Here is a 14,600-nt window from a genome sequence, read left to right on the forward strand (position 1 = left end):
GACGAAAGGCTGCAGATAAAAGACAGGAGTATAAAGACAAAACGTCGAACGATAGTTCCCGTGGTGAAAACCTAAAACACCCACGAGATCTGATCCGGCCTTGTCTCCATGGTAAAAGCTTTTCGGTTGCTGGGTGGTTGGAGAATCAGGGAAAGGAAATGGAATGTTCACTTCCACGATTTATTTCTTCCCGAACCGTTCCCGGTAGCAGCAGCGCTGACAGGCCCCGGGTATGTAGTGTACTCTGTCACTATGTATCTAGTTACCGGTCGACAGTGCTGTGCCCTGGGAGGGAGGTAAAAATGGTGGATGGGTTTGTGTACGCGCAGCCGTCGGCGTGGCATGGCGTACGGGCTGCCTACCATTCAGGCGCACGCTGTACAGAAACGAAGCTACAATCGCTTTTTAAGAGCCACTTTTGGCTGTTCTCTGAGTTCACTACCGAGCAAACCGAACCAAGTGGCAAGAGGCAAGCAGACGGGAGATGGAAGATCTCCCGTCCCCATCCATCCCGGGGGCCTCCTTGTACGTACGCAGAAATCTGGCAAATGGCGAACGGGCTGCCTACCATTCAGGCGCGCTCGAGAACCGCAAGTGCGCACACTCCCTTCTTGACTGCCTTGGCTGTACGCTGGCTGTCTCTCGTCTTGCTTTGTCCTGCTTGCTCGGTCGCTCCAAGGCCGCAGGATGCGGCTCCGGAAGCATTCTTGCACACCATTTTGAGCATCGGCTCGAATCTCTTCTCGCTTGCACGCACCCCCTTGACGCAGCTGTCTCTTTCTTCCGGCCCGGGGCCCCACCACCACACCACGGAAAACGTTTCGGCATATAAATGTCGGCTGCCGCACCGTTTTTATTTACTTGACTCCGAGTCCTTTCCGTCCGTTCCCGGGGGTTGCCGATCTTCCTGCTTGTGTGCAGGATCGCACTTTGTGCCTTTTCCAAGTTGGAGGGAAGGGGGACGGAACGGGAAGCGATACCATTCGCGCTAACAATCGCAATCGCTGTCAAAGATATAAATATTCAAAATGTAATCACATAAATATTGCTTTAATCTTCCCATCTCCGTGGACCTCCTGCCAATGTGTGCGACAATCATGCCGTGCCGTACACATACACTCGTGCAACCGCCGTGCTGTGGTTTGTGTTCGTTGGCGAGAAGAAAATTGCTTTCCCCCCTCTCCCCTTATCCGTTCCCCTGCCGCTGGGCCAATCCTTTGCAGAACCAATAGACATTTCCAGGTGCCATTTGGACGTAATGAAGTTTGTTTCCTCTGCTTCATTCGAGCAAATTGACGCACTCTTACTGTGGTTCTACCTTCGCACTGTTGCGGTTAAACTTCACTTTCGCTATCCCTCTCCTTGCTGACATTTTCCTTTTTGCGGCACAGTATTCTCACCGAATGCTCATCAATTTCTTTACGATTTGCTCGTTCAATTTTTGGCTGGTTGGGATGCCGATTTTCGGATAAGCTATCAGGGGCCGGTTTGCGTAACTAGACCCGTGCCAGAACCGGCACGCAACGTTACGTTCGCTCGCTGCTGTAGCTTTATCGACTTGACGCTGATAGTGCACAACACAATATTAACCGTAATAGCCGGCACGAATTATAGCGACTATACGTGTCAGCTTTCTTTATGAAGATGGATTGACTAACCTGATGCTGGGGCCGATCCGCACTGGAGCACGCAACCGTAGCGATAGCCTAAACGCAAATCGGAGATGAAGCTGGCAAAGCAGGGATATTTAGTTGGTGGACTTTGGATGCTATAATCGCTTTTGTAGTTGTTGATGGTATGTTCGTTTGCACGTTAAAAATGTCCCAGCCTGCAGGTATTTTATGGAGATTGATAGTGTCCTATTGTATGTTTGGTAAGTAATCTGATTGAAAGATTCAATTGGAGTAAGATAAGTCGATAAATGTGAATCAATACGAGCTATTCTGCACTGCTTATGTGGCGTTTTGTGGGTGATAGTTCTAGTAAAGCATTTCCCAATTCTGGCCATTGATTATACTTGATGTATTCTAGCTGTCCGCACAATCGCTACGGCGTAGACATTTACATCCTTTGTGTACTGCCTAATAATCGTGATAGAGAGTACAGAGATGTATTCTAACATAAACGCCTATTCTCTACTGTCGATGTTGAAGATGTTACAGATATTCTGTTGGAATGTGTTGGTCTAAACTAGAGTTGTGCTTAATGAATCTGAAATGAAGTTGTGCTTAATGAAAAGAGTTATTCATATGGAGTTTTAACGAGAAGTCATTCAAATCATGAGGTGACTCTCAAAGGATTTACGAATTCTCAGAGATTCATGAATTCGCGAATCTTCACAGATTCATAAATCTTTGAAGAAAAAAAATGAATCTCTGAGAATTCATGAATATTTGCAATAGCGATGTCAGATATATTCATTCAATTCAAAGATTCATTTAGATTCATGATTCTGAATCTGAATTACCCAACGCTAGTCTAAACCGCGCTAAAGAGCACTCGTTAACTGAACGTTTGTATGAGCGCATGTCTTGCAATTCCTCAGATATTCTGTAGAAAGTTTTCAGTCCATACATGACTCTTTACCAAACAACTTCGTGATGAGGCTTTGTAGACCTTCCCAACACCAATGGCGCTAAATATATGGCGGAATCAATGTCTACCACAACGTTGTGAAGGTATGAACATGTTCGACATGTGTATGGTATATCCTCACCAAAGCTCGGTAGTTCAGTTTCAAAACATCAAATAGAGAAGTCAAGCTTGGCCTCCCTGGTGCTTATGTCAGAGTTGAATATTTATTCTAGACCAAACCGTACCTCTTCAGCTGCCCAAAAAAAAGAGGCAGATTAACCTCTGTTAGCCACACTCAGCAATTGTCGGTCTTCTGTTGTACGAGAGTGTGTTTGTGTGAGTTTTTTTGGTTACAGAAAAGACCTCCATCGTGAGATGTGCGCAGTTTTGTACGAACTTGACTTTTATTCGAGCACCATCAATGGCTGCAAGATGAAACCATCTAAACGGCTCTGCAGTAAACTGCTACATTTAATGCTTTTACCGCATCTTCACATCTGGTGCACGTTCGGCACGGTCGTTAGCATGCGAAAGGGTCAGTACGAAGTGAAACGTTAACAACCGACCAGAAGCGTAGTGCCGTGGCATTTACCCGTCAGTTTATGGTGCGGATGAAAGTTTATGGTGCATCAAAATCCCCCTTCGGTAACACCCGGAAGGTAAGCTGCAATCTGCCAAACGATGCGAAACATGCGGCTGAATGGTTGGGTACAACAAGAAAAACTAACAATAAAAAGCCCACAATGATAACAATTAATTGTAGTGGAATTTATCTGCAGACTACCGCTACCGTACCGTTGGTTTTGTTTTATTTCATGCAGCAAAACACCACCGACCGGGTGTACAAGCGTTATTTTGTTTTGTTTGGAATTGATAGTTGACAAGCGCTACTATTGTTTATGGCTGACATAACCATCACCGTGTGACAAGTGAGTGAGTTGTCCGAAACATGGCCGGCCATCAAGAGCAATTGCAGGAGTTGAACATCTTCAGGACACTCCACCGTTGCCTTTTTGGATAAAAAATGCCAGCAACACACGTGAGGTAGTTCAGTAGACATAGTCGAATTCTTGATGTTCAAGACATCATCTCAACCAACTCCTCCAGAATCGATAATACCTCACATTTGAAGTAAACCCTATTAGACCAAAAGTAACTGGAGTGTTTCAAGAAAACCCACCTAGACTACCCCCAAACATCTGAGAACATTTTGAAAGTGAGCCGTTAGTCTTTTGAAATGATTGGAGCAGTCTGAAGACATTTTGTGTATCTTCACGTAACAGTCCAATGTTTCTATTCTGCTCTTGTCCACCTCTTGTCCCATTGCTGCAATTAGCTGCCCCAAAGTCACCAAAGATGGCGCCCGGTAATGTCACGTTGAGTGTTCCCTTTTTTTGTTTAATAATAAGTTTGTCCTACAAGCAGAACATTCCAAAAAAAAAAACAGAATGAAAATAAAAGGAAGAATCAAACGAATCACACGGACCACAAACATTCCCAGGCTGCTCGGCTTCAAACGGACGGAAAAGTGGGTGCTGTTTGGCGCTGGCAGCTGGTGGATGAAAGTAGCCAAACACGGCAAACCCCGAACCCCAACCCGAAAACGATAATAAGAAAATGGAGGCATCCGCAAAAGGCAACGGACTGCGCGGCAACGTCAGCGTGTAATGAAACTTCAAACGAAACACATTTAATTTTCCCGTCGGACCTTTTGCTTTCTACCGCCGCTTCATCTTCCTTACCCGTGTGGGGTTTTTTCTTCTTCTGCCGTAAAGATGCCGGTAGGCGGTCGCAAAACCCGGCGGCACTGGATGCTGCTGGATGCCGCACCACCACTTGATGGCGTTCTGGGCGAGCGAGCCCGGGGAACGTGCTGCAACGAAACAAATCCGAAACTTCTGTACGGGTGACCAGCGGCAGATTAGATTGTGCTGCTGGGCAGAATCGGCAGATGGGCGGCGCAGGTGCGGGGCAAGAATTGTAGCAACATTTTCATGTCATAATGCCCAGGCGCGCTATGCGGCTAATGAGGGAGAAGCGTGGGTGGGCCCCAGCACATCATGGAATCAAGCACGAACGACGCCTTTTTTGATTATTAGTCACGATCAAAGCGTTCGCTACTACCATCGCTCCGTTTGACAGTTGTCCTGTGGGGAAGGAATCCTGTGTCCGGCCGCTGGCTGTGTGTGGTGTGACAAAAAGCGAGAGTAGACAGAGCAACACAATAATAATAACACTAATAATAATGAAATGTTTCCCACTGGACGAAGGCAGGCGGGGAAAGCGGGAAGCGAGTAAGTCAGCTCATCAGGCAAAGCAAACCCATAAGAGTGAAAAAGAGAGAGAGCAGCAAATAGCAAATTATGCATTTTGTTGTGCAACAAAATGAGCTTGAAGCGCTAGTGGCACTCAAACCCACACGAGGGGGCGACGTAGTGCTTTTAAGAGCACTGTCAAATGAACCTGTCAAACAGGGCAACACTAAACGGTAAATGACTCGAGTTTAGTTGCTTTCATAACAACTCTTTGCCGGTGATGAAAGCTAGTAGCTAATAAGGTAACATAATTGATCTTGCTAGCTGTATTGGCGAATGTTAGTAGACAAATGACAGCTGTCAGTGACAGCGCATATAAGTAACCGTGCATCTGTCACACAGCGCAACAAAACAGAAGACATCTTTCGCTGGATTTTGTTTAAACAAAAATTGTACAGATAGTCCCCGAGATACGCTATTATAACGAACCGGCATAATCCGCGTAAGTCCAATCCTGGAGCGGATTCCGTTTATACTTCAAAGTAACAGAGTCGACTTCCTTCTCTGGACTTAATTTTTTCACCGAATCGGGCGATTTTTAGAAAGAATACATTAAAATAAGTTAGAAAAAAATGTTTAATATGACAAAAAAAGTATTTTCGACCAAATTTCACCTTTTTGGCTTAGATTTTGTGCTATAAACTAGCTCATCTGTCAAATTTTCAAAAACCGCGTATTTCGGGGACTGCCTGTAATTACAAATCAGTTACTAATTACACCCCAAAAACACTAAATGACTGCTATTTGTTTTCGAAAGCAATGACATGACCCATTTTGACGTCTTCCCTCGTTTAACAGTGTCAACAATTGTTGTCTATTTGTTAACATTTCCGAAGGTTTTTTGTTTTTTTTTGTCGCTGGTGTGAGGATATCTATTATGTTTCCTTTCCCTTTGCTCTTTTTCAAATCGCTTCTTTAAAGTCAGCACCTTAGTAAAGTTGAACAGCTACGATGTCGCGAATACCTCGTATAACTCGTAATTAGTCCAGTGGGTGTTTTTCTTTTTGTTCCTCGGACGGAGACAAATTACCCTGGTTGGTTTTATTTTGTTCTTTTGCCTATTTTTTTTCGTGCATATCATTCCGCATCCAACGCTGCGGTCCGGTGTTTGTCGGGGTATGTATGAATTAGCCGCAGTGTGCTCCCCTCCGGTCGGCCATTATCACCTTCACCAGGAGGGACCTTTCGCGTCCTTTTGCTAATGGCATCCAGGCAGCACCCGGGTGCCATCGGCAATCGCAACTTATCACCTTTCCACCGGCAACCGGCGGGTGGTTGCGAAGTCTTTGTTTCTCATCCCCATTCCCCCTGCCCCCTTCGTGTCTTTCGGCACAAAAAAAACCCCAACATCGGTGTCCGGAAACATCAAAACGCATCAATCAAATTAAAAGTTGGTGCGTTTCGTTACGCGCCCTTCATCGTTATTTTGACTTTGTATATGTGTGATGTCCACCTTCCGGTGTTCCGGATGTGTTCGGTCACCGTGTTGTTGTGAGTGTTTGTTTGTTTGTATTTTCCCTTTTTGTTTTCTTTGGTCGTCTGCTTTCTTCACGCGTTGCAAGCGGTCTAGTGGAAATGCCAGACCGTGTTTGGGAAGCGTCGGTGAGCGAAGTATTAAACGATCGCCTAATCACTGGTGTCCGTTGCGCCGCGAAACCCCCCGGCGCATTAATGGTAGCCGGTGAACGCCGGGTGAAAATGACCGAACGAGCACGAGCATTTAAATTACAGATAAGGATCGGAGCCGGATACAGCAACATATGCGGCCGGGTTTCCCCTTTTCCACGTCGCGAGTGCGAGTCCTGCCAGTCCTGCGCGCAGGATTAGACGCAGCGGGATGGCAGCGGTGGCAAACATATTCAGCGCGTAAGCACCTACAAATGGGCAGATTCGGAGCTGATAGTGATCAGTGGAAAGCGATGGGTTTGCAGGGACGTCTTGCTGAGGGTGTCTACAAGTACATCCTGAGTGTTGGGAGTTTGTGAAGCTATTGATTCGTTGTCAAAGTGTAACCAGTTTTTCTACACTATCACAACAAACAAGTTCCAAAGGATTTTTGAGACAGCTCAAGAGTAGTCTCCAGTAGATCGCCAGTTTTTGTGAAGAATTCCGGGAGATTTGTAATTCTTGGACGTCTAGATCAATGATATGTTGGATCTCTAACCTAGACCAACTCGGACATCGAATAGCTAGTGGGAAATACATATTAGATGCGACAAGGCACTATCCATGACAACCATTCGTTTTTAATGGACCTCTCTATCACGTTATCAGTATAACTGGATTGATGGGCCGAGGCCTTCCAATTTTTCAATGCTCTCTGACGCGCTCTCTGTACGTCCACGCAGATTAGTGCAGCTGATTTGACTATTAACTTTACCATCAATCTATCCTGCCCTGAGTGCGCTTTGTCCATCTTACTGCCATCCGGTGTTAGCAGGATGCAAACAGACCACCGGACATGGCAATGCGGTTGTCTGCGGTTTACGGCGAAAGTCATTTACAACTTTCTGCTTTACCGCTCGTGCGCGACTCGGTTGATAGATAGAGTGTTAATTCCGTTGCCATAAGCCGTGGCAGACGCGTGTTGTTACATTTGCTCCACTGTCGATATACCTCCAGACCCCGCTGTTCGAGTGCATGTGCATCGTGCACACAGGGGGGGAATCGAAGTGTTTTTTTACTCGCGAATGGCTCATTAAAACAAAACACTCACACATGACCGGACCTAGCGAGAATTTCCCGACGCGCGACTTAGGGGAGAGCGTGTTGACCGACCGCACCGCAAAGATGGCGGTGTGAGCAGGACGGACGGACACCTGGATGGAGTGGAAGGCACCTAATAACCGGAACCGGTAGAATAATGAAAACAATAACGATAATCGTAGATTTCCGGCCACCGATAACGGGCACGGGCCAGCGCAACGCTGAAGGTTAAATGCGGCTCCGTGCGGTGGGAGGGTGTGCCGGAAACGGCGGCTCCTCGAACGGACATCCATATTTATAGGTTAAGTTGCGCCTTCGACTTCCGTTACGAGCGATTGATGTCATTTTGTGTGTACGTTCGCGCCCGCCTGCAGTGCGCACGGTTGGTTCGGCAATGGGGAAGTTAATTTAATTAACAACTTAAGGTCTCGTTTACGCTGCGGATTCCTTGCACTGTTGCCGAATGACTGTGGTTTTGGTGAGTGCGAACGAGACAGGCGTAAAGGTCAAACATGTGCGTGCATGTACGGTTGAGAACCGGGAACTTGTAGGCTTGTCGAGAAACGATCGGAATCAGATAGAAATCGGTGAAAGAGCAAGCGAAGCAATTATACTAATTCGCCCGAAAGGACGCAACCAACCTCCGTACCACACGAACGACACACTCGGCAGGGCGAATTAGCTAAAGGTGATGAGATCCCGCGGATGTTTTGATGACGAAATGGAAATGGGGTTTTGGAAAATTGGAGGTGTTAATTTGATGAGGACTAACCCGTACTCTGCTAGCCGCATCACACTATCTATTGACCGGTAGACACAAATTAGACCAAAGCCTATTTGTACCGTGTCCGGGACGAATCTGATTGCGTTTGTAGACAGAACGGACTTCAGGGGCCCGAATAGACGAATCGATTAATTAGTTGTAGCGAATGAACGTTGACCGCCAAACTACTGAGGGCGTTACAGCATATCCTATGGTATATTTCAAGATTGAAGTTTTGCTGTTGACATCAAGATCATCAAGACTCATCTTAGTAAGTTGTGTCTGCTTGTTTTAAAGTGATATATTATCCCAACAGAACTGATAGGATAAGTGCCTCTGTATCCGACTATTTATATCTATTCAACGTGCTAACCTTAATAAGCCTGTCAGAATTTTGTGAGACTTGGTCTGAGCTACAGAACAACTAACAGGTTGCCTTCCACGTGAAGCAAGATGACTTAACGACTCTTAACGACTACAGCGATGGTTCTACAGAAACCCTAAGCTAATATACCTGTGAAGTTACTGATTCCAAGTGTCGGAAAGCGGCATATAAATCTACTTGATACTTTCCTCCTATCAGATAATGTAAGCTGACAGAAGAGCTGTCAGATAATTTGTATCTAAGAGATCCTTTGGTTCCAAAAATTCTCGGTACTAGTTCCTGATTAATTAGATATAATGAAGAGTTCGTCTATCAGATTATTTCTCTAGAAGAGATCCTCTATCCGATATTTGGTTCCTCGTTTCATGTAAGAGTTGCCAAGAGTTCCTCATTTCATGTAAGAGTTGAAAAGAGTTCCTCATTTCATGTTAGAGTTGAAGAGAGTTCAGTAAAAAAAACCTCGTCTGAGGCGTCAATATCCAAACTGATAACTGAACTATTATGCAAGTGCTATTAAAAGTGGTATCTCAAAGATGTCAAAGCAATGGAGGTGTGGTCACTGTGACCTAATTCCGAACCCTAGGAACCTGGGACCCTGGAACTAATATCACTAGTTCATGCTTCTTCATCACGTCGAAGACTCCAATTGTGATTGCAATCACTGTTGCCCTCACGTCACTGCCTGCGCTGACTCCACAATCAGGCTCACCAAAAAACAATCAGATGATGTTATTGGGGAGGAGGGGTTTATATCTTCCCCAGCACATCAGTAAAGCTATTCGCTAGTTATGGAAGGGCAACGCTAGTGTTTATTGATACGAAGCTATCGCACGAAAGCCTGTTACCTTCCTGTTCCTTTCCTGCCGTGCTGTACTCTCCACAAGATACCCCGAGGTCGTTTTGCAGCCGCGCAACAATATTCTAGCCAACTCGCAAAACGGGATCAAGGAAACGGCAAGAGACCCCCGGGTTTACCAATTTATGCATAATCGGAGAGCAAATCTATTTCCAGCAGCTGACAGGTAATTTTGAAACTTTAGCCACATGCACACCGTCAAGAAGGAATGGAATGCTTGGCATTATCGAAATGGTGGCCACGCTCCTTTGCTGCCTTTGTCTCTCGCTCTGTGTGGCCGCCGGACCGTATCGGTGGCAACGCTGAAGCCGGTTTTTTAAGCGCTACTTCCGGCAGCAACCGTACGCTACCACATTTGAATCGGGCCACCAGCCAGGCACACAACCACAATGCACAATCCGAAAAGCACAATCACCATCCAACGGTGGAAAACTCAATTTGGCCCCGGAATTCCAATTTGCCGTGTAACTCTCATCTGGATCATCACCATTTACACCTTTTTTGTTTCCCCCGAAAGTAAGCTCGTGCCCCGGATCGTTCACATCCACTCCCTGTTTATTGCGTTGCGCTGTCAACGCTGTCACCGTTTGCGCTTGTTTTACGTGCGGCTGCCGGTGTAACCCCCACTGGTTTTTACCTCAAGAAGGTGACATTTCGCTCCAAGAACGGTAACAGGTGAAGGAAGCGTTCGGCAAAGAAAAAAACTTGAGAAAAATTCTTGATGGAAAAAGCAAAACAAAGAAGCACCAGCGAGAGGGAGAAAGAACCCGACAAAGAATGTTAATAGGAAAATGACTTATTCGTTAACAATCTGTCAAGCTGGTGAAGAAAATTGGACGGAATGGACGTGTTTCGGTTTGCCTTCGCCCCTGGTCCCTAGCCGGGAAAAATCGTTTGATGTGTGTACCCCGCGGAAACCGTCCCCCTTCATCGTCCTTACTCTCCGCCCCCCCCCCCCCCTACCCCTCTCTCCCGCGTACCTTCTCGTTAAATCATTTTCTGATTTTTGCTCAGGATTTGCCCATTGTTCGGGGGGTTTTTGGTACATTGGTTCCGTGATCGTGTCCTGCCCGCATCCCCTCCGCCCCGGTGTCCGGTCCAACCAAACCGGCAGCAACTTATTCGCTCTGATAAACAAGATAAACAACCAAACCCACTCAACTGACAGACGCCTTATAATAGCTTAATAGCTTTATTTCCACCCTTCGGACCCGCTGTTTTGTTTGCCCACGGCAGCCCCGGGCGTGGAAGGGTAAGGGGGGGTTCTTTTGCCAACGAGGTTGGCTTTTATTTTCCATTGCCGTTTTTCGCCCTCCCTTGGTCCGCTCGTCCACCCCTCGTGCCTGCTCCGTAACCCGCCCGAAAGTCCCGGGAGGACCACTTCGGTGTGCACTTTTCGGGGTGGTAAAGTGACACTTGGGAATTCTGTGGACGAGGCAGAAATCATGACACATGAAGAAAACAGATCTCATCCCAGCACAGATCCTTACCCTGCCATCCCTTTTACACGGTTTTTGGGTTGCGCGAAGGAGTGGATAGAGGAGGAGGGGGAAGAGGAGGAAGGGTGGTGAGTAATCTGAAGCCACACCCTGTGTCTTGCTTTATGTTGCTTCCTTCTCTACCGTGCGCCGAGAGCAACACAACGCACGGACGGGAGTGAAGAAAGAAAAGAAAAATATGTGAAAATCGCTGAAAATTGAGCCGAAAATCGGCAGGGAGGGAAATTGCGCATCACCGGCTCATCACCCTCCGGGGTCTTTTTTCTTTCCCGCCGCCCCTCGCCGTTCCCGCCGCTGCCCGGGGTGCGTTGCCCCCGTGATTTTATTCCCAGCCCGGTAGCAGCAGGAGTGGAATGATTACTAGATTATGATGCGTGCATTAACAGATTACCCTATAATTGAGCTCGGAAGCTGGTACCGGTGGGGGGGGGAGGGTTTGTACATCGTGCTTTCTCTTCCCAACCGCCCTCGGTCGCTCACACTCGCAAACGGTCGCGCGATCGATACGGGGTTGCATGGTGCTGCGAGGGATTTCGAGTCTATTAAATCTCGGTCGTTTCGTTCACTTTTATTGGTCGTCTCGATAATGAAATGGGACATCCTTTCTCCCTCGTACGGTCGCGGCTTTTGGGGCTTTGCGCGTTCTGTCTCCCTTTTCCCGGACCCGTCGGCACCTTCAACGTGGTACGGCTGGTGCAAACACAGGCCGGTATGTAGCAGCTTGTTATTACCGCTCCTCAACACACTGCGCTCGGGAAGGGGTGGAAAATTGTTGGGAGGAAAATTTATGTTAACTTCATTTTCGCCGCAATCAATACAACTCGCCGAGAACCCGGAGACCTTACACCGTTCCTGCAGGGTTGGTAGACACACATTTGACCCCCGTTGCTGACGTTCCCTTTTTCACTCCCAGGGCAGGTTTTGGGTTCCGCTTCAATCTGCAACATACATTCGTGTGCGAGCGGTACGGCAACGCACCACCCTTCGGTGCAGGCGAAAGTCAAAAGCTGCCGCAAATTTATCAAAATATGTTAAGTTAATTTTGATGTTTTTACGTTTCATAATGATGGTACCATTACGTACCATCCGGCACCGGAGGGAACGGCGAGGAACCACTCCAGATGGTCGGATGGTCGGCATTATTTTCCGGGCACCTTTTTGGCTGTTTTCCCTGCGCAGGGGTCCCCGGGTGTTCCGTGTGGATAGTTTCCAAACCCCTCGGGTGTACGGTAATTGTGGTTTGGTGATGGTAGTGCTCTTTGGTGCGGTTTTGTCTGTTTGTTTGTTTGTTTATATGATGACGATTAAGTGACTAAGTTGTAATGCAATCATATCATAATGCAAACAAATCTGAAGCATCACGCTCTAAACCAGGCGTTCAGAATCATTTCTGTACCAATCGAATCGAAATTCGTTCGATACAAGAAGGAGAAAAATGTTGAATAATATAAACCTGTTAATAAGGTAAAACTGTCATATTGGAAAATAAATAAATAAATGAATAAATGAATAAATAATTAAATAAATAAATAAATAAATAAAAAAATAAATAAATAAATAAATAAATAAATAAATAAATAAATAAATAAATAAAAAAATAAATAAATAAATTATTTTATTAATAAATAAATAAATTAATTAATTCATGAATGAATAATGAATGAGTAAATAAATAAATAAATAAATAATTTAATTTTAAACAAATAAGGATCAAACTTTAACTAACAATTTTCTCTTCTTTGTCTTTACAAAAGAGTAGACTAGAAGGTTGTTTTGAAGTAAAAACAATAGTACGAAGTAATATTTATTTCAGTAATACATTTCAGTAAGCAAACACTAATTTACACTAACATTATAACATACAAAATATCTATAAATCTTCGAACAATATATATTAACTATGATTGTTAGATCAGTTTTAAACTTCAATTAACGTAATTTTTAAGAATAAAAAATAACTAAAAGGAAATACAATAAATAAAGCTTGTATACAATACAATAAATAGAGGTAAATTTCAAATTAATTAAACAATCGAAAATGTGCTCTTTATGAAAGAAATCAATACATTTTTTATTCTTCAAATTATTTTAGTTAGGTTTTGGTCTGGCTTTGCAGGACAGAATTTTTAAATCTAACTAACATTTAGAAATAAAAGAAATTCTTTAAAAAAACGAATAATGAATAAGTGAAAACTAAAATAAAGCATATAAAAAGTAAAGACTATCACATATGAAAAGAATTGTATAATACTGATAATTTTGTATATATTGTATATAGATATAATACTTGTAAATACACAAGAATAAAAAACATGTAAATAAAACAAAGATGTATTATTAGTTTACGTAACAAACTTAAAAGACAGTAGTGCAGAAAATGGGTAAATATCTGCATAATACATTTATATACAAATTTTTATAGTAAAGGCTAATAAACCGTAACAAATGGATACTTTTAACACAAAGCAAAGAATGTTAACATTAAAAAATATCAAAGAAAAAAAGATAAAACATCACATTTTATTAATAAACAGAGCTGTAGTGGAATAGAAAAGATGAAAAAACTGTTTAAAATAATTCTTTTATTCTCTAAAAAAATGAGAATGAATAAAATAAATCGGATATGTAAAGCGAACTAATCACAAAAGAAAATTATGTCATTAAGGATCAGTTTTGGCTACCTTTTCAGCTCATTCAGTAATGCTGATTTCCGATCTCCTTGCCCGAGGCATTTTGGGAGATTTAAATTAATTTTAAAATTCCACTCAATGGGCGATTGTTACGAAGAAAGAGAGAGAGAGATAGAGAGAGAGAGAGAGGAAAAAATACTCGGTAAAATAAAATTATGCCCACAATTAGCGTCAAGTAAGTTGTCGAGCAGATAAACCTTAAGGAGGAAAACAAAAAAAGGGCCGAAAGCACACAGGAAATGAAAGGTACAAGGAAGCAGAACAAAGCGTAAGTGATGGCAAATAAAACTGCAACACCTCACCATTCACCCGACGGACCGGTGGACGTAAGCGTTGCCTAATGCACAAAACGGATTTGTCGGGATTTGGAGTACTGTTACCGATCTGCTGCTGTTGTGTTGCTTTTCCCGTTTTCCGATCGTTACGTTTGAGCCTGTCCGGGGCAGCTCCTAATGCCCGCTTTTTCAGACAAGGATTCGAAGCGCCCGAAGAAAGGAATGCTGAAATCTGAAGCCGTCTGAAGGTACGGCACACCGGTGCGGCTATGGGAACGAGGTAACGCGCGTGGTATCTCGCAAATACAAGGTGACAAATTGAGGTGGTGACAACAAAACCGTACTCGCAGCACGGCACCGAAGCACGAAGGTGCAGCACATTTTTGGGACGAATGCCCTGGAGGCATCCCGGATGGGACCGGGCCGGTGGTGTAAGTGCAGCAGCAGCAGCAGCAGGGCATATAAATGTAAAAGAAATCATGGATTGGTTCGTTTTACAGATGAGTTTGGTGCGAAGAAAGGGAACTAAATTTCACA

Source organism: Anopheles moucheti, chromosome X (assembly GCF_943734755.1).
Source record: "Anopheles moucheti chromosome X, idAnoMoucSN_F20_07, whole genome shotgun sequence".
NCBI classification, from domain to species: domain Eukaryota; kingdom Metazoa; phylum Arthropoda; class Insecta; order Diptera; family Culicidae; genus Anopheles; species Anopheles moucheti.